The sequence below is a fragment of the Cervus canadensis genome, chromosome 17 (assembly GCF_019320065.1).
Source record: "Cervus canadensis isolate Bull #8, Minnesota chromosome 17, ASM1932006v1, whole genome shotgun sequence".
Lineage (NCBI taxonomy): Eukaryota > Metazoa > Chordata > Mammalia > Artiodactyla > Cervidae > Cervus > Cervus canadensis.
The window spans coordinates 46,432,248-46,455,148 of NC_057402.1; the positions used below are offsets into that span (position 1 = coordinate 46,432,248).

Consider the following 22,901-nt stretch of genomic DNA (forward strand, 5'->3'; position numbering starts at 1 on the left):
ATTCTCTGCTTTATGCTCAGGCCCTGTGCTTCTGAGGCTTGATCCCTGATGCTCAGACAGATGGAACATTGCCAGCAGGGGCTGTTTGCAAGCTGCCCAAAGGATGCCCAGAGAGGCCTTTACTCTGACAAATTCACTCCTGGGGCCCCCAGGTCTATCCTCAGCCTCGCAGCTGGTGGAGAGAAGATGGCATCTCAACTGTGGACTTGGATGACTCAATTCTTCAGGGGGCCAAAGTATACACCAGATGCCACGTTCCCATTTGGCAGCGTGAGAACTGTTATTGTTTTGGTGAGTATCTGGATCAGTCACTTTGGCTGAGGAAAGGGAGGTGCCAGGGACATGGTTAAACATAGGAGGAACTGAACAGCTTTACTGGGGTCTTAACAGGAACTTGGGGGAGAGGGACCCCCCATAAAAGAGGAGAAGACAGGGGAGAAGATCAGAAAAATGAAAGGGGCCAGAACAAAATAGCAGGAGCCTCAGCCTGGGAGGTGTGTGTCCAGTGAGAAGTCCCCAGTGGCAGGAACAAAGGACATTTTTTAAAACAAGTGCGGTAAAATACACATGGCTTCCCTGATGGCTCATCAGGAAGACACAGGAGATGTGGGTTCAATCCCTGGGTCAGGAAGATTCCCCTGGAGGAGGAAATGGCAACCCACATAATAGACGTAACATAAAATTTATCTTTTTAACCATTTCTAGGTGTACATCCTCCTTGTTTAGAGCCATCACCCCATTCCGTCTCCAGAATTCTTTTCATCTTCCCCGAACAAAATTCTGTACCAATTAAACAATAACTTTCCATTCCTCCAGCCCCTGGCAACCACCATTCTATTTTCTGTCTATGTGACCATTCTCAGTACCTCATATAAGTGGAAACTACTGTATTATGTTTGGCTTATTTCACTTAGCATACTGTCGTCAAGGTTAATCCATGGTGCAGCATCTGTCAGAATATTCTTTCTTTTTAAGGCTGAATAACATTCCATCGTATTGTTGTTGTTGTTCAGTCACTAAGTTGTGTGCGACTCTTTGCGACCCCACAAACAGCAGCACGCCACCCTTCCCGGTCCTTCACCAGTATAAGCACATTTTGTTTATCCTTTCACCCATTAGTAAACCCTTGGGTTGCTTCCATCTTTTGGCTGTTATGATTAATGCTGCTCTATGAACATGGGTATACAAATATCTCTTTGAAACCCTGCTTTCAATTATTTTAGGTATCCACCTAGAAGTGGAATTGCTGCATCATATGGTAATTCTACTTTTAATTTTTGAGGACTGGTATACTATTGTCTACAGTGGCTGTGTTAGGGGAAGCACACTGACTGAAACCGCCCACCCTGGCCAGGCACCCTAGTAACCATTTGCATGAGTTGTTTTACAATAGGAGGTCCTAGTAAGGAACATGGAACTAATAAGCCACCAGCAACCAGAAGAGTTCAGGAAAGGTCAAAAGGAGACACCACGTGTCCGCCCACCTCCCAGAATCCTTCTCTCTGGCATCCATCTTGGCTGAGCGATGCATGTGCCACCAGGAAGGACTCTGAGTCAGAATGATTAGCTAAAGACAACCTGGAAACTAATCCCATCAACATAAAACCCAAGATTGCGAACCACGTGACAAAGCAGTCCTCCTGGGTTCCCTTACCCTCCTGCTCGCTGCCTGGGTGCCCCTTCCCAATAAAATCTCTTGCTTTGTCAGTACATGTGTCTCTTTGGACAATTTATCTCCGAGTGTTAGACAAGAGCTCACTTTCGGGCCCTGGAAGGGGTCCCCCTTCCTGCAACAGCTGTATCATTTTACATTCTCACCAACAGTGCATAAAAGTTCCGATTTCTGAAAAGACAACCTACTGAATGGGAGAAAATATTTGCAAATTATATGACCAATAAGAGTTAATATCAAATGAACATAAAGAGCTCATACATCTCAACATAAAAAACCCCCAAACAACCCCATTGAAAAATGGGTGGAAGAGCTGAATAGACATTTTTCCAAAGAAGACCTACAGATGGCCAAGAGGCACATGAAAAGATGCTCAACATCATTAATCATCAGAGAAATGCAAATTAAAGCCACAGTGAGAGATCACCAAACATCTGTCAGAATGGTTATCATCAAAAAGACACAAATAGATGTTGGTGAGGATGTGGAGAAAAGGGAATCCTCATACACTAGTGGTGGGCATATAAACTGGTGTAGTCACTGTAGAAAATGACATTGAGGTTTCTCGAAAAACTAAAAATAGAACTACCAAATGACCCAGCAATTCCACTCCTAGGTATACCTCCTAAAAAAATTAAAACACTAATCTGAAAAAGTGCACACACCATAATGTTCACAGCAGCATTATTTATAATTGCCTAGATATAGAAGCAACCCAGGCGCCCACCAACAGATGAATGGATAAGGAAGATGTAGTATAAAACAACAACAACAATATAATGGAATATTACTCAGCCATAAAGAAGAAAGAGAATTTGCCAGTTGCAACAACATGGTTGGACATATAGGGTATTATGCTAGGTGAAATAAGTCAGACGATATCATTTATATGCGTAATCTAAAAAATAAACCAGTGAAAAAAGAAACAGACTCATAGAGATTAATCTAGTAGGTTAACTATGGGAAGAGGGACAGGGGAGGGAAAAGATAGCGGTAGGGAATTAAGAGGCACAAACTTCTAAGTATAAAATAAATAAGCTGCAAGAATATATTGTAGGAAACAGGGAATACAGCCAATATTTTGAAATAACTATAAATGGAATACAGCCTTTAAAAATTGTGAATCATGGCCTTCCCTGGTGGCTGAGTGGTAAAGAATCCTCCTGCCAGTGCAGAAGATACACGTTCAATCTGGGCAGGTCCCACATGACTCAGAGAATCTAAGCCGGTGTGCCACGACTATTGAGCCTGTGCACGCTAGAGCCCAGGAGCTGCAACTACTGAGCCCACGGGCCACAGCTGCTGAAGCCTAAATGCCCTAGCGCCCGTGCTCTGCAATAAGAGGAGCTACTGCAATGAGAAGTCTGCCAACGCAACTAGTGAGTAGCACCCACTCGCTGAAACTAGAGAAAACCCCTCACAGCAACGAAGACCCGGCACTGCCAAAAATAAATAAATAAATAAAATTTATTAAAAAAAATTGTGAGTCACTGTGTTGGACACCTGAAGCTTATATATTTTACATCAAGTAATACCTCAATAAAACACAAAAGAGTTATGGGAATTCCCTGGTGATCCAGTGGTTATGTTAGGGGAAGCACACTGACTGAAACCGCCCACCCTGGCCAGGCACCATAGTAACCATTTGCATGAGTTGTTTTATGACAGGAGATCCTGATAAGGAATACGGAACTAATAAGCCACCACCAACCGGAAGAGTTCGGGAAAGGTCAAAAGGAAACACCGCGTGTCTATCCACTTCCCAGAATCCCTCTCGCTAGCATCTATCTTGGCTGAGCGATGCGTGCGCCACCAGGAAAGACTGAATTAGAATGATTGGCCAAAGACCACCCGGAAACTAATCCCATCACCATAAAACCCAAGACTGCGAGCCACGTGGCAGAGCAGTTCTCCTGGGTTCCCTTACCTACTGCTCTCCACCCGGGTGCCCTTTCCCAGTAAAATCTCTTGCTTTGTCAGCATGTGTCTCCTTGGACAATTCATTTCCAAGTGTTAGACAAGAGCCCAGTTTCAGGCCCTGGAAGGGGTCCCCCTTCCTGCAACAGTTAGGACTGGGCGCTTTCACTGCTGTGGCCCACATTCAATCCCTGATTGAACTAAGACCCCTCAAGCCACGCAGTGGACCAAAGCGGGGGAAAAATGTTCCAATTACTCCACATCCTCACCTACATTTGTCATTTTCTTTTTCTTCTTCCCTGACTCTGAATCCAGGATGGGTGGACAGCAGAGGAAAGAGAGAGGATGGAGAAGTGAGAGGAAGGGGCTTGGGAGGGCAGTGGCGCTGGACTCGGGCCACCGGGGCCTGGAACACAAGGCTTCTTGAACCCTTGAACCTGGGAAACAGTGAGGAAGATGCTAGGGGTCCCACTTCCTGTGATGGGAGTAAGAGGAGATTCTATTTAGGTCTCAGGGGCCAGGGCCATCCCAGCTGGCACACAGCTCACGGCCTGGGCACTTGGTCCCTGCCTGAACTTACCTCGTGGGCAGACCATCTCCAGGCCAAGCGAGGAAGGCCTGGGCGGGCTGGAATCAGAGCAAGGGGCCATAAGGGGCTGCACACCGGGGTGACTGTGTCTGTGGTCGGGTGAGAGACACCACAGCCAGGGGCCTGCCCACCGCCCCTCTCTGAGTAGACACTGCCACCTTCTGGCCCTTGGTTGACCAACTGCCCCACCCCATCCCAGGAAGAGCTTTGTCTTAATCAAGAAAGGGAACTGAAATGAGGGTTCCTTTACGTAAGTGAACGTGTGTGTGTGTGTGTGTGTGTGTGTGTTTAGTCACTGACTGTGACCCTATGGACTGTAGCCCACTAGGCTCCTCTGGCCATGGGATTCTCCAGGCAAGAATACTGGAGTGGGTTGCCATGCCCTCCTCCAGGGGATCTTCCCAAGCCAGGGATCAAACCTGTCTACTGAGTCTCCTATAATGGCGCCACTGAGCCACCTGGGAAGCCTGAGGTTTCCTCTACTTGTTTACAATCCCATCTTCCTGGGGCCCACCCAGGTTGCCTGCCTCAGAGCCTTTTCAACCTGTTGGTCCCACCCACTAAGAGCTTAACACAACGGCTGCAGCTATACTCTTCCAGAGATAGCTTTGTCTGCCTTAATTTTCCATTGACTGGGGGCAGGGTCTGACTGTAGACTGCCATCATTGCTGGGGTGAAGGGTCCAGCCACAGCCGCTGTTTCCAGGGTCTCTCCATTGTTTCTTTGTTTGCTGGCTGGGTGGTTGGTGTGTGGGTTTTTTTTTTTTTTTGGAGGGGGCGGAAATCCTCAACTATTGTTCCCTCTTAGGCAGGCCCGCTGGGATCCCATGACTAGTTAACCAGTTTCTCAAGTTTCTCAAGGTGTTTATCTCTTTTTTTTTTTAAACAGTTTAACTTCCCCCCCCCCCCCCCCCCCCCCCCCCCCCCCCGCTCTTTGTCTCATTACTTGAAGTGTGGACAAACACTTTCCTCCAGGTCCCATAAGAACCAAGGTGACTTGGCCCCAAGTCCTTTGAGGGACTTCCCTGGTGGTCCAGGAATGGACCAGGTGGCTAAGTCTCTGAGCTTCCAATGCAGGGTGCCAGGGGTTAGAGCCTTGGTCATGGAAATAGTAATAGCTCCCACATGTTGCAACTTAAGATCTTCTTGAATGCCACAACTAAGACCTGGTGCAGCCAAATAAGTACATACTGAAAAAAAAATTTTTTTTTTTTAGGAAGCCCTTTGTTTGGATGTCTCAAACTCAGTGTTAAAACCCAATTCCTCTCCAGCAGCAGACCCCACTGAAAGACCAGCTCTTCAATCTTCACCAAGACCAGCTCCTGGGTCTTCCCATTCCCGAGTCCCAAATCGCTGGACTACCATGTTGACTGGTTTCTTGTCTTAGATTCCAGGATGTCCAATAATGTAGTCCTGGCCTTGTCCAAGGAGGCCCTGAGTCCCTGGGGATTCAGTGGGGGAAAGGAGGAACCTGGCGGAGAGGCCAAGGCTTCCTGGGTAAACACCGTATCCACCGATGGTCTGACCCCACTGCCCACCTCCTTCCCTGACTTGAAGATTCTCTTCCCACTCCACATTTCCTCCCTCCTCACCACAGGGCAGATCTATTCATTAGCCACCTGCAGCAATGCAATTCCTTCTTCTTCCCCTAGGCGGCATGTTTCAGAGGTTCCTATGGAAATCGACCTTCTGGAGGTTGAGAGGTCATGGTCAGACCACATGTCCCAGCCAGATCGCAGCCAGTTGTTTGGAGGGTGTCCTTCCTTTCTACCCAAAGGTGGTGACTGTCAGATATTCTGGAAACAAGGGTGCTCACTCCTGGAGTTCTCATGGGTTGCTAAGGGGACCTTGGGGCTTTCCAGGTGGTGCTACTGTTAAAGAATCTGCCTGCCAAAGCAGGAGATAGAAGAGATGTGGGTTCTATCTCTGGGTTGGGAAGATCCCATGGAGGAGGGCATGGTAACCCACTCCAGTATTCTTGCCTGGAAAATTCCATGGACAGAGGAGCCTGGAGGGCCACAGTCCATAGGGTCACACAGAGTCAGATATAACTGAAGCGACTTTGCATGCACACATACAAGGGTGCTCTGAGGTTGTCTCTATTCCGCAGGTTCGACCCAGGGCTTCAGAAGCTGTCCAGACTGTGACGGCCAGCAATGCAGACACAGATCAGCCCTTTTGCTCCCCAAGGGCCCGTGGGGTGAACGTGAGTGACAGTAACAGGGAAAGAGACATGGTAGGAGATGGGAGGAACCACCCCTCTGTTCCTGGGGCCTGCCCCTCTGACCATCAGACCTAGAAGGACCAAGTCCTGCTAACACACCCCCGCCCCCACTGGCCATCCTCTTTCTGGAATTTTCTGCAAGCCATTTTTTTTTTTTTAATGGTCTTTCAGCCATGTCTGACCGTTTGCAACCCCATGGACTGTAGACCACTCGGCTCTTCTGGCCATGGGATTCTCCAGGCAAGAATACTGTAGTGGGGTTGTCACGCCCTCCTCCAGGTGATCTTCCTAACCCAGGGATCGAACTCAGGTCTCCTGCAGTGCAGGTGGATTCTTTACCATCTGAGCCACCAGGAAACACCACTATAAAGCTCTTTTAAAAAAAAGAAAAAATATATAATATATATATTTCATACCTAAGTATGTGGGACTGGAATTGGGTTTATAAAGTTTCCTTAGTTTATTTATTTTTTGGCTGCACCTTGGGGCATGCGGGATCATAGTTTCTGGACCAGGGATTGAACCCTTGCCCCATGCATTGAAGTCTTAACCACTGAACCACCAGGGAAGTCCCTTTAATGTTGATTTTATATTTAGTCTCACTTAAAAGTTTTCAACAGCCTCCCGCAGATCCTGGAATAACGGAGTCCTTACCGAGTCTTCAAGGCCCAAGAGGAACCAGCCCCTGCCCCGTCCCCTGAACTCACCACCCAGCCCTCTCCCCTGGCTCACCAATCTCCAGGCACACACACCTTCTCGCGGTCCTGCCATTCCAAGCCTGATCCGGCCCCAGGGACTTGGCACTGTTCCTTCTGCTCAGAATGTTCTTCACACCGGTGGCCTCATGGCCGGCTCCTGGTTGTTTGGTTTGTAGCTCAGACGTCAGCCTCCCCAGACTACTCCAGTCTAGAGTAGCCTCCCCTTCCGTAAGCTCTATCTCCTCATCCTATTTCACTTTTGTCTCCACACATAACCCTCTCTGAAGCTTACACTTCAGGATCCCTCATTCAATAGGCTCCTTTAAAGGGTCTCCCTAATTTTGTATTATTTTCTCAAAAAGGATCCCCTTCTCGGCCAACCCAACAGTGTAAGCTCCAGGCCCCTCAGAATCTAGACTCATCTGCACCCAGAGCAAAGGACCAGGCTGTATTTGGTACATCCTGTGCCTACCACTGGCAGGAAGACAGACTCAGCATTCCTCCTGCCAGGCTATTTCAACAACCATGGCCTCCCTGATCTCTTCGGGTCTGGATGCCAAGAGGAAACCTTGCCCAGAAATCTGGGTAACTGCCCTGCCCACTGTACCCAGTATTCAAGGTTGGGGTGGAAGGCAGAGTGGGAGTGGTAGGGGGAAGAGAAGGAGGGATGTCCAAACTCCAAAGGCGGCTCTCTGTGCATCTCCCTTCTGGACACCCCTGCCCTGACTCCCCCAAACAGACATAAACATTCTCAATCAGCAGCCATACCGTTCTCTATTTAGTGAGGAGACTGAAAAACATACACTTCTGTAGAATCTTTAATCTCTTTCTTTTCTAAGATTTTTTGGCAAAGCTAATCCTAAGGTCTATCACTGACTCCTCCTCTCACCAGCTTGAGCATATATTCAGTGCGCAGGTTTTAACCCTCCTCCTGCCTCACCCTTGGCGGACCTGGCTAAGTGATCACACAACTTTTCCACTGGGCCTTCTGCATAACCACCACCAATTAATTGGAGAGGAAACCTAATTACCTCCTAATGAAGTTCAGGTCTAAATGATTGAAGGAGACTTTCCTGGTGGTCTGGTGGCTAAGACTCTGTGCTCCCAATGCAGGGGGTCTGGGTTCAATCCCTGGTCAGGGAACTAGATCCCACATGCCACAACTAAATGATCCTGCATGCCCCAACTAAGACCTGGTGCAGCCAGATAAATAAAAATAAATAGTAATAATTTTTTTTAAATGACTAAAGAGGTAAATCTGGTTCAAAGGAAAAGAGCTAATGTGTCCAATCAATTTCTATATCTATGCTGAATTCAGGGAGGCAGGTTCCAAAGACATATTTTCTATTTAATTAAGTGAGGGGAGTCTTGGGGAGACCACAACACTGTGTGGTACATCCCGTGACACAGTGGAAAACTCACTAACCTGCAGTTGAAAGTCCTACTCTGTTCTGGGCAAAATGATTACCTTCCTCATGGAGTTACTATGCACGTTGTCTCAGTCAGCTCAGGCTGCTGTAACAAATCACCCCAGACAGATGGCTGAAACATGTAACTTGTACTTCTCACATTCCTGGAGGCTGGGACTCCAAGAACAAGATTCTGGCTCATTCCATGTCTGATGAGAACACATTTCCAAGCTGCAGACACATGGCTTCCCCTTATAACCTTACATGGTGGAAAGAAATTCGGAGACATCCTCAAGCCGTTACTGGGAGCCACGGTGAGCTGTCCTTAGAATCCAGAGAGGCTGTCACCTCCTGGTGGCCAAAGCAGTAAGAAAGTTGATGGTGAATGAGCTTATTGAGCTTAAGGACTGCAGACACATAGCATTCACAAAGACTCCCGTCTGTGATGTTGGGCAGTGACTCCTGTGAGACTGTGCCTGACCCCACCCCACACACGTGTTACTTCCGACTCCAGCTCATCTCTTCTTAACTTCCCCTGCCCAACTGGTTGTCACAAACTCCACCAGTCTCCTGCATGTTCCCAACTATTCACCCCTCACTCTCTGCCTCCCACTTGTCAGAGGAAATAGATGCCACCAGGTAGCCACCTCCTCCCCAGGAAAGAAGGGGGAGATGCTCCCGTCTGCCGTCGGGGGCTCAGACCCCTCAGGGGCTGGGGTCTCAGCCACCTCTCGCCTTCACACTTCTCTCTCGCTGGCATATTCAGCCTCACCTCGGCCAGCTCCTTTTCCTATGCATTTAAATTTACCAAAGGTTGGGAGCTCTCTGGCGGTCCATTAGTTAGGACTCTGACCTCTCAGGGCTGAGTCGGGGACAGGGTTCAATCCCTGATGTTGTTGTTGTCGTTGTTGTTCAGTGGCTAAGTCGTGTCTGACTGTCTTAAAACCCAAATTCCCAAAGCCCTCCCTCCACCTCGGCTCTCCCTTCTGACTCCTTTTCCCTGAAAGAGGTCTACACTGGTTGACCCACTTTGCTAACTCCTAGCCTTTCCTCAACCCACCGCTGGGAAAGCACCTGCTTTCCCTGCAGCAGCCACTGTACCACCCAGCAGAGAAATAGAGGAGTGCCCACTGCCAAGGTCACAGATGGCCTCTGATTTTTCTTTTTGGTTGAGCTCCATCTTTGTTGCAGCACACAGGCTTTCCTCTAGTTGCAGTGAATGGGCTCAGTAGTTGAGGCACTGGAGCCTAGTTGCCGTGCAGCAATTGGGATCTTAGTTCTATGACCAGGGATCAAACCTGTGTCCCCTGGATTGGAAGGCAGCTTCTTAACCACTGGCTCACCAGGGAAGTCCCACAGATGGTCTCTGGATGGCTAAACCGAGGGAACACCTCTCAGCACTCCATTTCTTGTCCATTCTGCAGTTTCCCCACTTCGGTCCATCCTTTGGGAATCTCACACTTTCTGTGACAGCCCTTCTGGGTCTCCTCTTCCTCCAGGGCCCTCAGATGTTGCTGCCCTGCAGGGTCTCATCCACATTCCCGCCTCCCCTCATCTCCTCCATCCTCACAGCACATTGTCTTCCTGAGCAATCTTTCCAGACCCAAGGCTTCCACCACTATCTCTAGGCTGAGAACATTTAGGAGGAAGTAACATGTTGAAGGTGCTTCCCAGGTGGTGCAGCGGTCAAGAATCCATCTGCCAAAGCAGGAGACGTGGGTTCGATCCCTGGGTCAGGAAACTCCCTTGGAGGAGGAAATGATAACCTTCTTCAGTATTCTTGTCTGGGATATCCCATGGACAGAGCAGCCTGGTGGGCTACAGTCCATGGGGTCACAAAGACTTGGACATGATTAGAGACCAAACACACTCACAGTATGTTGAAGAATGCAAAATAAGCATATTTGGGACTTCCCTGGAGGTCTAGTGGTTAAGATTCTATGCTTCCAATGCAGGGGGCACAGGTTTGATCCCTGGTTGGGGAACTAAGATCCCACATACCACATGACTCAGCCAAAAATGAAAAAAAAAAAAAAAAGCACATATGAACTGAGACTACTTTGTGAAGGAAGACAGTTGAGGGAGAAAGGAAAAACACTGGGTCCTTCCCTTACGACTGTGGGCAGATGAGCATGCCAGTCTACGTCCTGGATTTCTCACAGAACTGGAATAAAAATAGTACGCACTTCATAGTGTTGTTATGAGGCTTAAGCGGGATAATTCTAGAATAAGCACCCAGGGTCTGTACTTGTCAACATCATGACTCTATTATTTGCAGGGGTAGAGAAGCAATAGGGAGAAGAGGTTAAGCTGAGAAATGGTAGCTTGGATCCAGGTTTTGAAATATATGAAGGCGGTAGACTGATGGGGTCTCTTTGCCAAGGGCATTCCTAACCCAAAAACACGGGCACCATGGGGCTCAGAGCCCAGGAACTGGAAGCTCCTTCCCAGGCCTGCTGCTCTCCTTCTGGCCATCTGGTTGACCTTGTGAGCCCCTGATGTGGGTTCAGCAAGTGGTTGGCTACAATGCCCTACGTGCATGTCCCAGGCATTCCCCAGACAGTCTGCCCTGAAGCAGGGGGAGGTGCTGGGGGCTGGGAATGATAAACAGCTTAGAGTCAGGGAAGGAAAAGTCACCTCTGGGCTGTGACCTGGGGGAAGGGACACTTGGACAAGCACTAGTCCTTAAGAAGTACATTGAACCTGCGCTTGGCACTTGTCCAGTCTCCAGGTCTTACACACAAACGCTACTTGTCGGTGACACAGGCTTTAAATGAGGACTCGTAGGCTAGTTTGTGCTAAGTGTGCTAAGTCACTTCAGTTGTGTCTGACTCTTTGCAATCCTATGGACCATAGCCCACCAGGTTCCTCTGTCCATGGGATTCTCCAGGCAAGAATACTGGAATGGGTTGCCATGCCCTCCTCCAGGGAATCTTTCCCACCCAGGGTTTGAACCTGAGTCTCTTATATTGCCTGCCTTGGTAGGTGGGTTCTTTAACACTAGCTCCACCATCAGCCTGCAATGCAAGAGACGTGGATTCAATCCCTGGGTTGGGAAGATCCCCTGGGGGAGGGCAAGGCAACCCACTAACAGTATTCTTGCTAGAGAATCCCCATGGACAGAGGAGCCTGGAGGGCTACAGTCAGCAGGGTTGCAAAAAGTTAGACACGACTGAGTAAGCACAACACACAGGCCACCAATTCCATGATGGCTGCAGCCAACTTATACAGGCTCAAGAGAGCCAATTGTTAAATTTTCAGGAATTCTGTAAGGCAGTTGTTAAACATAGGCACTATCAAAAATTAAGTTATGTAAACTCACAATGAAATAAACCATATTGAAAAACTCTAAACTCATTGATTCTTATTTTATGGTATTTTACTAGTATTTCTCCTCTTCAGGATATTTACATGTATTGTATCTATCTGATGGAAAACTGTAACGTGGAAATACTATACAACTTTGTGTTCAGTGATGTTATATTAGTAGTTTGAAATTGGCCATGGTGGAAGTATCTATACTACAGAAATGCTACAAATCAACATATATACACACACCCTCCATAGAGCTGGTTGTTAACATTTACTGGGGACTTTCCTGGTGGTCCAGTTGTTAAGTATCTGCCTTGCAATACAGGGGATACAGGTTTGATCCCTGGTGGGGAAACTAAGATCCCACATGCCTTGGAGCAACTAAGCCTGCGATCCATTGCAACTACTGAACTCATGCGCACCAGAGCCCACACATCACAGCTAGAAAGTCCGTGCACCGCACCGCAGAGCCTATGTGCTGCAAAACTAAGACCTGATGCAGCCAAATTAATTAATTAAAAAAACAGAACATTTACCAGTACCCCCCTGGATAAACTGATGTCTAGGAAAAAAACTTTTTTTTGGCCATGTGACTTGTGGGATATCAGTTCTCAGACCAAGGATTTTTGTCTTTAGCCACTTCTTATGGGCTTCCCTGGTGGCTCAGCTGGTAAAGAATCTGCCTGCAATGCGGGAGACCTGGATTTGATCCCTGGGTTGGGAAGATCCCCTGGAGAAGGGAACAGCTATCCACTCCAGTATTCTGGCCTGGAGAATTCCATGGATTGTATTGTTCATGGGGTCGAAAAGAGTCAGACATGACTGAACGACTTTTACTTCTTATGAGTTTCAGTAGTCTCCATCAGCTCCACAGAAACAGGACCTTCTAGTTTTGGTAGTGTAGTAGTGTTAGTTGCTCAGTCATGTCTGACTCTTTGCGACCCCATGGATTGTAGCCTGCCATGCTACTTTGTCCATGGGACTCTCCAGGCAAGAATCCTGGAGTGGGTCACCATTTCCTTCTCCAGGGGATCTTCCTGACGTGGGAACTGAACTTGGGTCTCCTCCATTGCAGGCAGATCATTTACCATCTGAGCCAACAGTTAATCTCACTGGACTATATCCCACAGAATGTGAATGTTATTGTGTTCAGTCGCTAAGTCATATCCAACGCTTTGGAACTGCAAAGAGTTGCAAATGGACGTCAGTATGCCAGGCTTCCTTGTCTTTCACTGTCTGCTGAAGTTTGCTCAAACTCATGTCCATTGAGTTGATGATGCTATCCAACCTTTTCATCTTCTGTCACCCCCTTCTCCTCCTGCCCTCAACCTGTCCCAGCATCAAGGTCTTTTCCAGTGAGTCAGCTCTTCACATCAGGTGGCCACAGTATTGGAGCTTCAGCTTCAGCATCAGTCCTTCCAATGAGAATAATGGTGGCCATTACTGATCACTTAACATTTTTCTCATCCTCCTTCAGGTCGCCCTTACAACATCACCATGAGCTTGGTATTAAATTTTACTCTACCATTTTACAATGATAAGGTGAGCCACAGAGAAAGTAAGTAATTCTCTTTCAAGGTAACCAGAAAAAATAAGGTGGAATCCTCTCCTAACCACTACAGATAAAGAATAATCTGATAAAGAAATGTGATTAAGTGGCTCAACTGCCACTCCTTCATGGCGCCAGCCCTGACTTTAGTTTTCCCTACCAAAGGGCATTCATCTTGATGTTATTTTATGGTCCTTAGTCACATTAAATAAAATAGAATATGTCCTGCCCCAGAACTTTAGACTTTACTGAATACATAAGACTGTTCTGGGGTTAACTGATCCACTCTTTCAGGTGGTGCATTATTATTCAGTCTCTCAGTTGTATCCAACTCTTTTCGACCCCATGGACTTGCAGCACACCAGGCTTCCCTGTCCTTCAGCATCTCCTAGAGTTTGCTCAAACTCACGTCCATTGAGTTGGTAATGCTATCCAACCAACTCGTCCTCTGTCATCCCCTTCTCCTCCTGCCTTCAATCCTTCCCAGCATCAGGGTGTTTTCCAATGAGTTGGCTCTTCGCATCAGGTGGCCAAAGTATTGGAACTTCAGCTTCAGCATCAGCCCTTCCAATAAATATTCAGGGTTGATTTCTTTTAGAATTGACTGGTTTGATCTCCTTTCAGTTGATGTAATCAATTATTAATTAGGAATTGAGATCCAGCTATGAAACCAACTCAGTTCAAGACCTGCACACCGCTCATGAAAGCTAAAGACTTCAAAAGTCTTTGAAGTTCCCACAACTTGTAAAAGGTTACAGAGCTTATAAGAGACGAAGACAAGATATTAACCAGGCCTGCCTGGATTCCAGAGTCCCTGCTCCAGTAAGAGGCATGTGATGACTGGGTTAAAAGGCAAAATTCAACTGAGTAAATTTGAAGATTTAATTGTCCTTATTTAATGATTCATGAATTGAGCAGCACTCCATCTGGCAAAGGAGCTCTGAGGAACTGTTCAAAAGGGTAGACTTTATAGGCAGAAGGAGGCAGGGCAAGGAAGTTATTCTAGCTGAGAGTGGATTGTTTCAGGCAAGGTCACCTTCCTTTCAGGGAAGGCTGGTACTATCAGGCACGTTACCCTCACTAGTGCTGACCAGGTAGTTCCAGATTGGCTGATTAAAGATCACATTCCTGGGAGAGGCTGAAAATGCCAAGAGGTTAGGGCTTTTTATTTTTTTATTTTATTGAAGTATAGTTGATTTGCAGTGTTGTGTTAGGGGCTTCCCTGGTAGCTCAGCTGGTAAAGAATCTGCCTGCAAAGCAGGAGACCCCGGTTTAATTCCTGGGTTGGGAAGATCCCCTGCAGAAGGGATAGGCTACCCACTCTAGCATTCTTGGGCTTCCCTGGTGGCTCAGCTGGTAAAGAATCAGCCTCAATGGCTATCCACTCCAGTATTCTGGTGTGGAGAATTCCATGGATTGTAGTTTGGGAGAAGGAAATGGCAACCTACTCCAATATTCTAGCCTGGAGAATCACATGGACAGAGGAGCCTGGTGGGTATAGTCCATGGTGTCACAAAGAGTCGGACATGACTGAGTGACTAATTTTCTTTTTCAGTGTCGTGTTATAGGTTAGTTATTAAGTCTTGACTTGCTGATATGGGGTTTAGCGCAAGGGAATTCATTTGGAGTCTGTTGTCTCTTTTTCAACACTATGAGGCATTTACTTTAAAAAGTCTTGTAGAAGAATATTTGTGCTAGGTTGCTTCAGTCATGTCTGACTTTTTGCAACCCTATGACCATAGCCCACCAGGCTCCTCTGTCCATGGGTTTCTCCTGGTAAGAATACTGGAGTGGATTGCCATGCCCTCCTCTGGGGGATCTTCCCAGAAGAAGATTTAATGGTAAAGAAAAATGCCTGTTAAGTATTAAATTAAGGGACTTACCTGGTGGTCCAGTGGCTGAGATCCTGAACTCCCAACACACGGGGTCCCAGTTTCATCCCCGGTTAGGGAACTAGATCCCAAATGCTGCAACCTGCATGCCACAACTAAGACCCAGTGCAGCCAAATAAATAGAATACATTTTTAAAAGTATTAAGTTAAAAATGGAAGTTAAAAATATCTGAATTTTATCAGTTCTTGGATACATATTGTTTTTCACATTTAACGTGTCTGAAATAGGGTGCATCAAAAATCAACTCCAGGGGAATTAGAGATATCAATGTGAAAGGTAAAACAATAAAGCTTTTAGAAGATATTACAGGGCTAAGAAAAGATTTATCAAACAGGAAATAAGACATAAACATAAAAGGCTAATAAGTTGGGCTAAATTAAAATTAAGATTTTTTTTTTTTTGCATCAAAAGACATTTTAAGTGAATGAGAAGGTGAGCCAGTGAATGGGAGAGAAAACTTTTGCAATACATATATCCAAAAAAGGGACTCATATCAGAATGTATATTGAACTCCTACAAATCACAAACTGGCAAACAATCCAATGGGAAAAAAATAAGCAAAAAGCGTGAAACAGGCACTTCACAAAAGAGAATGGACAATAAGGATATGAAAAGAAGCTCAATCTCATTAGTCTCCAGGGACCTGCAACTTGTTAGTCTAACACACTGACCAATTGGTCCCGAGAGAACACAGGAAATGCAATTTAAAACCACCATGAGACCCACAATACACCCACAAGAATGCCTAAAACTGAAAAGAATGAGAATGCCGACTGTTAGCACGAGATGTAGAGAAACCAAAGCTCTCCTATGTTGCAGGAAGAATATTAATTAGACACTCAGAAAATTGTTTGGCAGCGTCTGTTACAGTCAAATGCTTGTCAGTATCATCCAACAGAATTTCATACAAGTGTGCAGCAAAAGACGAGAACCAGAATATTCATAGAAGCATCATTAATAATAGCCCCTACCTGGAAACCACCCAAATGCCATCTGTAGTAGAATGGATGCATTGTGGCAGATTCATAAACAGAATTTTATATAGAAGCAGAACTAATAAATTACAGCTACCTGCAAAAACACGGATGAATTTCACAAACACAGCATGGAGAACAAGTAAGACACAATATAGTACATACAGAATAATAATTCCATTTACAGAAAAACAAAAATAGGCAAAAGCAATCTATTTCATTAGAAGTTAGGATAGCAAATGGGAAGCTGGGAAAGGTAATGCCTAGAGGGTGGCTTAAGAAGGGTTTGGGGGACCCTGGTGATGTTGTTTCCTGATCTGGGTAGTGATTCAGTCAACATTCATAAGTTGTACACTAATAATTTGTATACTTTCTGTATATGTGTTAGTCTCTCAGTCGTGTCCAACTCTGCAACCCCATGGACTGTAGCCCACCAGGCTCCTCTGTCCGTGGGATTCTCTAGGCAAGAATACTGGAGAGGGTTGTCATTTCTTTCTCCAGGGGATCTTCCTGACCCACGGATCAAACCCGAGTTTCCCGCACTGGCAGGCAGATTCCTTACCCTCTGAGCCACCATATGTGTGTATAGATACATATTATACTTCAGTATAAAGTATACAAAATGAAGATAAAATTGAACAATTTGAGAGAGAGAAGGTTAATTACTCACAGATCTTTGTTGAAAGACCTGTTCAATGATGTCATCCAGTTATCAGGAAATTGAACTCAGCAGGTAGGAGTGGAATGTAAGAACCACTGCGGAGCCAAGAAACAGGCAAACACGTGGATAAATCTATTTGGAAAAAAATGAAGGGGCTTAGAAAACCCAGTGGAACCTAAAATGCTGTGGAATAATAACGTGGAAAACAGGAGAGGAGAAATTGGACAGAAATTATCTAAGTTTCACATATTTCTAAGAAGGATAAAGACAATGAGTTGTAAACTTTGTACAATCAAGTCAAGAATTTAATTTCTAAGCAAGTAAAAATAGAATGTATAATTTCTAAACCAGTGAAAAGGGTGAGAAAGAATAAAGAAGTCTGCATTGTTATAGTAGAAAACTAAAAAGGGGGGGACTTTGCTGGCAGTCCAGTGGTTAAGACTCCATGCTGCCAATGCTGGGGGCACAGGTTCAATCCCTGGCTGGAGAACCAGGATCTTGCATGCTGCGTGGCGCAGCCAAAAATCAAAAAGAAGAAGAAGCACTTAAAGACTGAGCATGGAAAATAGAAAATGCAAAATAAAGTGACAGGCATAAGTTTAAAATTTTCAGTAATCCCTATAAATGTAAATAGTATAAATGTGTCTGTTAAAAGACAGGGACTTTTAAATTTGTTACAAAAACAAAATTCAACTACATGTGATTACATGTAAAACCTAATGACAGAAAAGATGAAAGTAAGAAGCATGAAAAAAATATATATACCAAGCAAATACCAAGGAAAATAAAGCTGGTGTTGCAATACAAGATAAATCTTAAATAAAAAAGCAAAATTAAGTATAAGGATGATCATAGGTCAATGATGAAAGGAAAAATTCACTAGAAAAATATTGCACATAAACCTACACTTTACAACATAGCTTGAAAATATATATAGCACAAATAGATGGAATTACAAAGAGAAATAAACATGTTCACAAGCATGCTGGGAGAGCTTAACATCTCTTTCAGAAACAAAGAGATCAAGCTTATAAAAATTTATAAGAATAGAGACTGGGAGAACACAGTGACAAGAATGTTGTAACGTGCAGACACAGAATGCTTTATCTTACAATTGCACGTGTGTGTTCAGTGGCTCAGTCATCTCCGACTGTTTGCAAACCCATGGACTGTAGACTGCCAGGCTCCTCTTGCCTGGGATTTTCCAGGCAAGAATACTGGAGTGGGTTGACATTTCTTCCTCCAGGGGATCTTTTCGACCCAGCAATCAAACCTGAGTCTCCTGGGTCTCCCGCATTGACAGGCAGATTTTTACCTAGTGCCACCTGGGAAGTCTTAGGGAACTATATTTTTTGTCTTCAAGAACACATGGAAGTTACAAATGTGGCTACACGTGGGACCACAAAGGAAGAGTCAATAAGTGCTGAAGAAGCATTAAACCCTGTGCGATAAAACATAATATCACTATCAAGAAGAAAGTCCCCAAACCTACTCTGGCATAACAAAAATAGGACAAACTAACATCAGGGCCTTCCCAATGCAATGGGAATGACACACTTTACATAAAATTTTGGTTAACTTTTTTTTAACTTGAATCTAATGATAAGGAAACCATCAGACAAAGGAAATAAGGCAATTGTGAAGGACAGTCTACAAAACAGCTGCCCTGGAATTCTTCAAAAATAGCAAGATTATACACCTCCCACTGTTTCTCCCACAAAAGAAGAAGGTACTGCTTTAGATCAGAGAAAGCTAATGAAAGACTTCCCTGGTGGTCCAGTGGTTAAGACTGTGAACTCTCAATGCAGAGGACCTGGGTTTGATCCCTGGTCAGGGAACTAAGTATCACATGCTACAACTAAGACTCAGTGCAGCCAAATAAATAAATATTAAAAAAAAAAAATATCTAATGTAAAGTGACAACCAAATGCCATGCCTGAGCCTTGATTCTGGATCCCAGACCACCTTCCCAAATTTAAAGGAATGACTGGGACAGTCTTGGGACAATTTAATACAGACTACAGATTATATAGCATTACCGTATAAACATTAAATTTCTCGTGTTCGATAACATGGCCCCCATTTTTTTTTTTTTTTTTGAGCTCTTAGTGCTTTCCTCCAGGATAATTATCCAACTTTTTGGTCTTAGGACCCCTTTACACCCTGAGAAGTTGTTGAGCACTCCAAAGGGCTTTTGTTTACATAGACTGTATAAAACCCTATTTGGAGCTTCTCAGGTGGCGCAGTGGTAAGGAATTAGCCTGCCAATGCAGGAGACCTGGGTTCAATCTCTTGTCTGGGAAGGTGCCCTGGGGGAGGAAATGGCAACCCGCTCCAATATTCTGCCTGGGAAATTCCATGGATGAGGAGTCTGACAGGCTACAGTCCATTGGGTCACAAACAGTTGGATGTGACTGAGCACACACACAAAAACCTATTTACTGAATTAAAAGTTAAAACAAAATTTGAAACATGTTTATATATTCACTTAAAAATAACTACATTTTCCAAAATAAAAGAGCTAATGAGGGGAGCTGTTTTGCTTACATTTGGCAACTCTCTTCAGATCTGACTTCTCAGAAATGGTAGTAGCTGGATTCTCACACCCGCTTCAGCATTCTGTCTGTTGCTCTATTTTGTTTTGGCTGAAGTGTTTAAAGAACACCCAGCCTCATGCAGATATGTAGCTGGAAAAAAGAGGAGTGCTTCAGGAGCTTTTTCAAATGTTAGGATTCTTCTCCCCTCCTCCATGCTCTCATTATCAAACACCATTTAATTTTTAAAGATCAACAATACCCAAAACACAAAGTAGAATAAAAGAAAAGTTTTTTTTTTTAATAAATACAATTTAATTAAAGCTGTTTACAACTACTATCTCCCACAGGAGTTACACATGAATTTTAAAAGTATAAGAGGAGTGGTCCAGTGGTTAAGACTCTGTGCTTCCACTTCAGGGGGCACGGGATTAATCCCACATGCCTTGCAGAATGGCCAAGAAAAAGAGAGAGAGAGATGAGAGAAACAGCACAAGCAGCATACAGGGTTAGACAAGCCAGCAGGAGTCTGCGGAACTTGAGGTTTCAATGCCCCAGGAAGGGAGACCAGGCATGAGTGGCTTTCTGTTTTTAAGATTTACTTTGAATGAGAAAGTGGTAAGCAGCACAAGCAACTGAGAGTGTGCCCCGAATACGAGCACCCTTCCCCCCCACTTCTCTCTCTTTTGTGCTCAGTCCTGTCTGACTCTTTCCATCCCCATTGACTGTAGCCCGCCAGGCTCCTCTGTCCATGGGATTCTTCAGGCAAGAATCCTGGAGTGGGTTTCCGTGCCCTCCTTCGGGGAATCTTCCCAACCCAGGGATTGAACCCATGTTCCTTGCATCTCCTGCATTGGCAGATGGGTTCTTTACCACTAGCGCCAGCTGGGAAGCCCTTCCACTCCTCACTACAAGGTATAATTTTTTGGGGAAAACAAAGTGTCCAATATCTAGTTAGTTGTGTTACCTACTATTACATCTATTACCTGCGATTACCTACCTACATCTCTAGTCTGTTTTCTTTCATTGAACAATTCAGCAGGACTGAAATTCCTACAGTTTAACTAATTCTGACACTATCTGCTTGCAGAAAGCATTAGATCCTACAGATTAAGAGCTCAGATCTGCAACACTGGTGCTTATCACCAACCAGGGACAGTTGCATTTTTTATTCACCCGCTAAAAACTGGGGATTTACATGACCCTTTCCCTGCGCCCCATAATTCCTTAGGACAACTCACAAAACTCAGGAAATGCTGATTCACATTTCTCAATTTATTATAAAGGATATATAAAGGCCTCAGATAAACAGCCAGATGAAGAGGTACATAGGGTGAGGTCCAAAGGGGTCCCGAGCACAGGAGATTCTGTCTCAGTGGACTTGAGATGCTCAAAAAGAATTACCTGTGAATAACAGAAGGAAACTCCTATCTCTCAGGAAATTTCAACGGTTTTGTGAGCTCTGTGCCAGGAAATAGGGGCAAAGATCAAATATATTCTCTACCACAACTTTCTTATAAGGCAGGCATGGCATTGACTGATGCCTGGCTTAAAGTCTAAAAATCATGCCCAGATAACACATGTAAGCATTTATAGTTCAGCAGATAAAACTTTCATTTCAGTTAAAATTGAACACGCGTCTGAACCATTGATCTTGATCAAGTTAGGGCCAATGACTGTGATTTGTTCATATACCCGCAGTTGTGGATCAGAAAATATTCTGATCAAATAATCTGCAAAGGAGATAATCTAGCTTCGAATCTATAATATAAAAGCAAAGAGACAATGATTTTCTGCTCAGTTATCACGTTTAGGATCTTTACGAGGAATGTAATAGGACCCAGGAAGCACCTCTTGCTGTTCGTGCCAAAAATTTCATGTACTGTCCTTGAGCATGGAAATGGTCAGCTGACTGGCTGTATGCAGTCCACACTGGTTCTCCCACAAACATCCACACAATAGTCACACAGTTCTTTTCATCCAGTGTGAAGCAGTGATAAATGATTGCAAGGAGCATTATCACCTTTCCTTTCTTCATAAAAATCTGACTCCATGTTATTGTTGTTCAGTTGCTAAGTTGTGTCCGACGCTTTTCGACCCCATGGATTGCCTCACGCCAGGCTTCTGTGTCCTCCACTATCTCCCAGAGTTTGCTCAAATTCGTGTCCATTGAGTCCATGATGGAATCTAACTATCTCATTCTCTGCCATCCCCTTTTTATTGTGCCTTCAATCTTTTCCAGCATGAGGGTCTTTTCCAATGAGTCAGTTCTTCGCATCCAGTAGCCAAAGTATTGGAGCTTCAGCTGCAGCATCAGGCCTTCCAATGAATACTCAGGCTTGATTTCCTATAAGATTGACTGGTTTGACTTCCTTGCAGTCCAAGGGACTCTCAAGAGTCTTCAGCACCACAATTCAAAAGCATCAAGTCTTCAGCACTCAGCCTTCTTTATGGTTCAACTCTCACATCTGTAAATGAGTTGTGGAAAAAAACCACAGCTTTGACTATACAGACCTTTGTCAGCAAAATGATATCTCTGCTTTTTTAATACACTGTCTAGGTTTGTCATAGCTTTCTTTCCAAGGAGCAAGCATCTTTTAATTTCATGGCTTGTAGCCCCCATCTGAATCCATGAGTCCTCTTTATCTCTTTCATAGTAGTATCCACTGCCATCCAAACTGTAGCAAATTTTACATCCTAGTGCAAATGTTCCCAGAAAAACATCTTTTTTTCCCAATATTTTTAAATGTATTGAAAAGTAGACTTTTAATTTATTTGGCTTTTAATTTAATTTAAATTTATTTGGCTATGCAGGGTCTTAGTTGTGGCGGGTGGGCTCTTAGTTGTAGCATACAGGATCTAGTTCACTAACCAGGGGTCGAACCCAGGCCCACTGGGCTGGGAGCGAAGAGTCTTAAAAACTTGACCACCAGGGAAGTCCCAAAACATCTTAACCTTTTCTTCATAATCTGGAAGGTTATTTTTGTGTATGGTTAATATATCTATCTAGGAGTGGTTTCTCTTTTTTTTTTTTTTTATTATTATTTTTTTTCCAGTGGGTTTTGTCATACATTGATATGAATCAGCCATGGATTTACATGTATTCCCAATCCCGATCCTGAGTGGTTTCTCTTTATGATTTCTTTCTAATTCTGGATCATTCTCATTTTTGTCAACTTCCAGTAAAGGACTCCAAGCTGGCACAGCTGCTGCAGACTGGGCTCCAGGCCATGGGGATACCTCAGGTCATCTTGGGACTTGTCCATGTACCAGACCTGCACCATGGTCTGGGCCTGGGGGGCTCCGGGGCGGTGCTTCCCACCACAGTAGGCATTGCAAGCACCAGGTGCTCTGTGACCTGCGTGGGCTGAGCTGGGCAGAGTCCCTGGTGGCCTCTTTCAGGGTGCATTCCAGTTTGGGCCACTGCCCAATCCTGGTTTGCCAGTCATTGAGGCTGTGTAAGACCTGAC

General features: G+C 44.9%; 1 long non-coding RNA gene across 2 annotated transcripts in view; it reads right to left on the minus strand.

Moving 5' to 3' along the window:
* The window catches only part of LOC122455255, a 40,692-nt gene extending 33,160 nt beyond the window's left edge, over window positions 1–7,532 (minus strand). For both annotated transcript variants that reach the window (XR_006273627.1, XR_006273626.1), the window contains exon 1: window positions 7,154–7,532. This is a non-coding gene — a long non-coding RNA (uncharacterized LOC122455255). The remainder of the gene's footprint in view (window positions 1–7,153) is intronic.
* Between the last annotated feature and the right edge of the window lie 15,369 nt (window positions 7,533–22,901).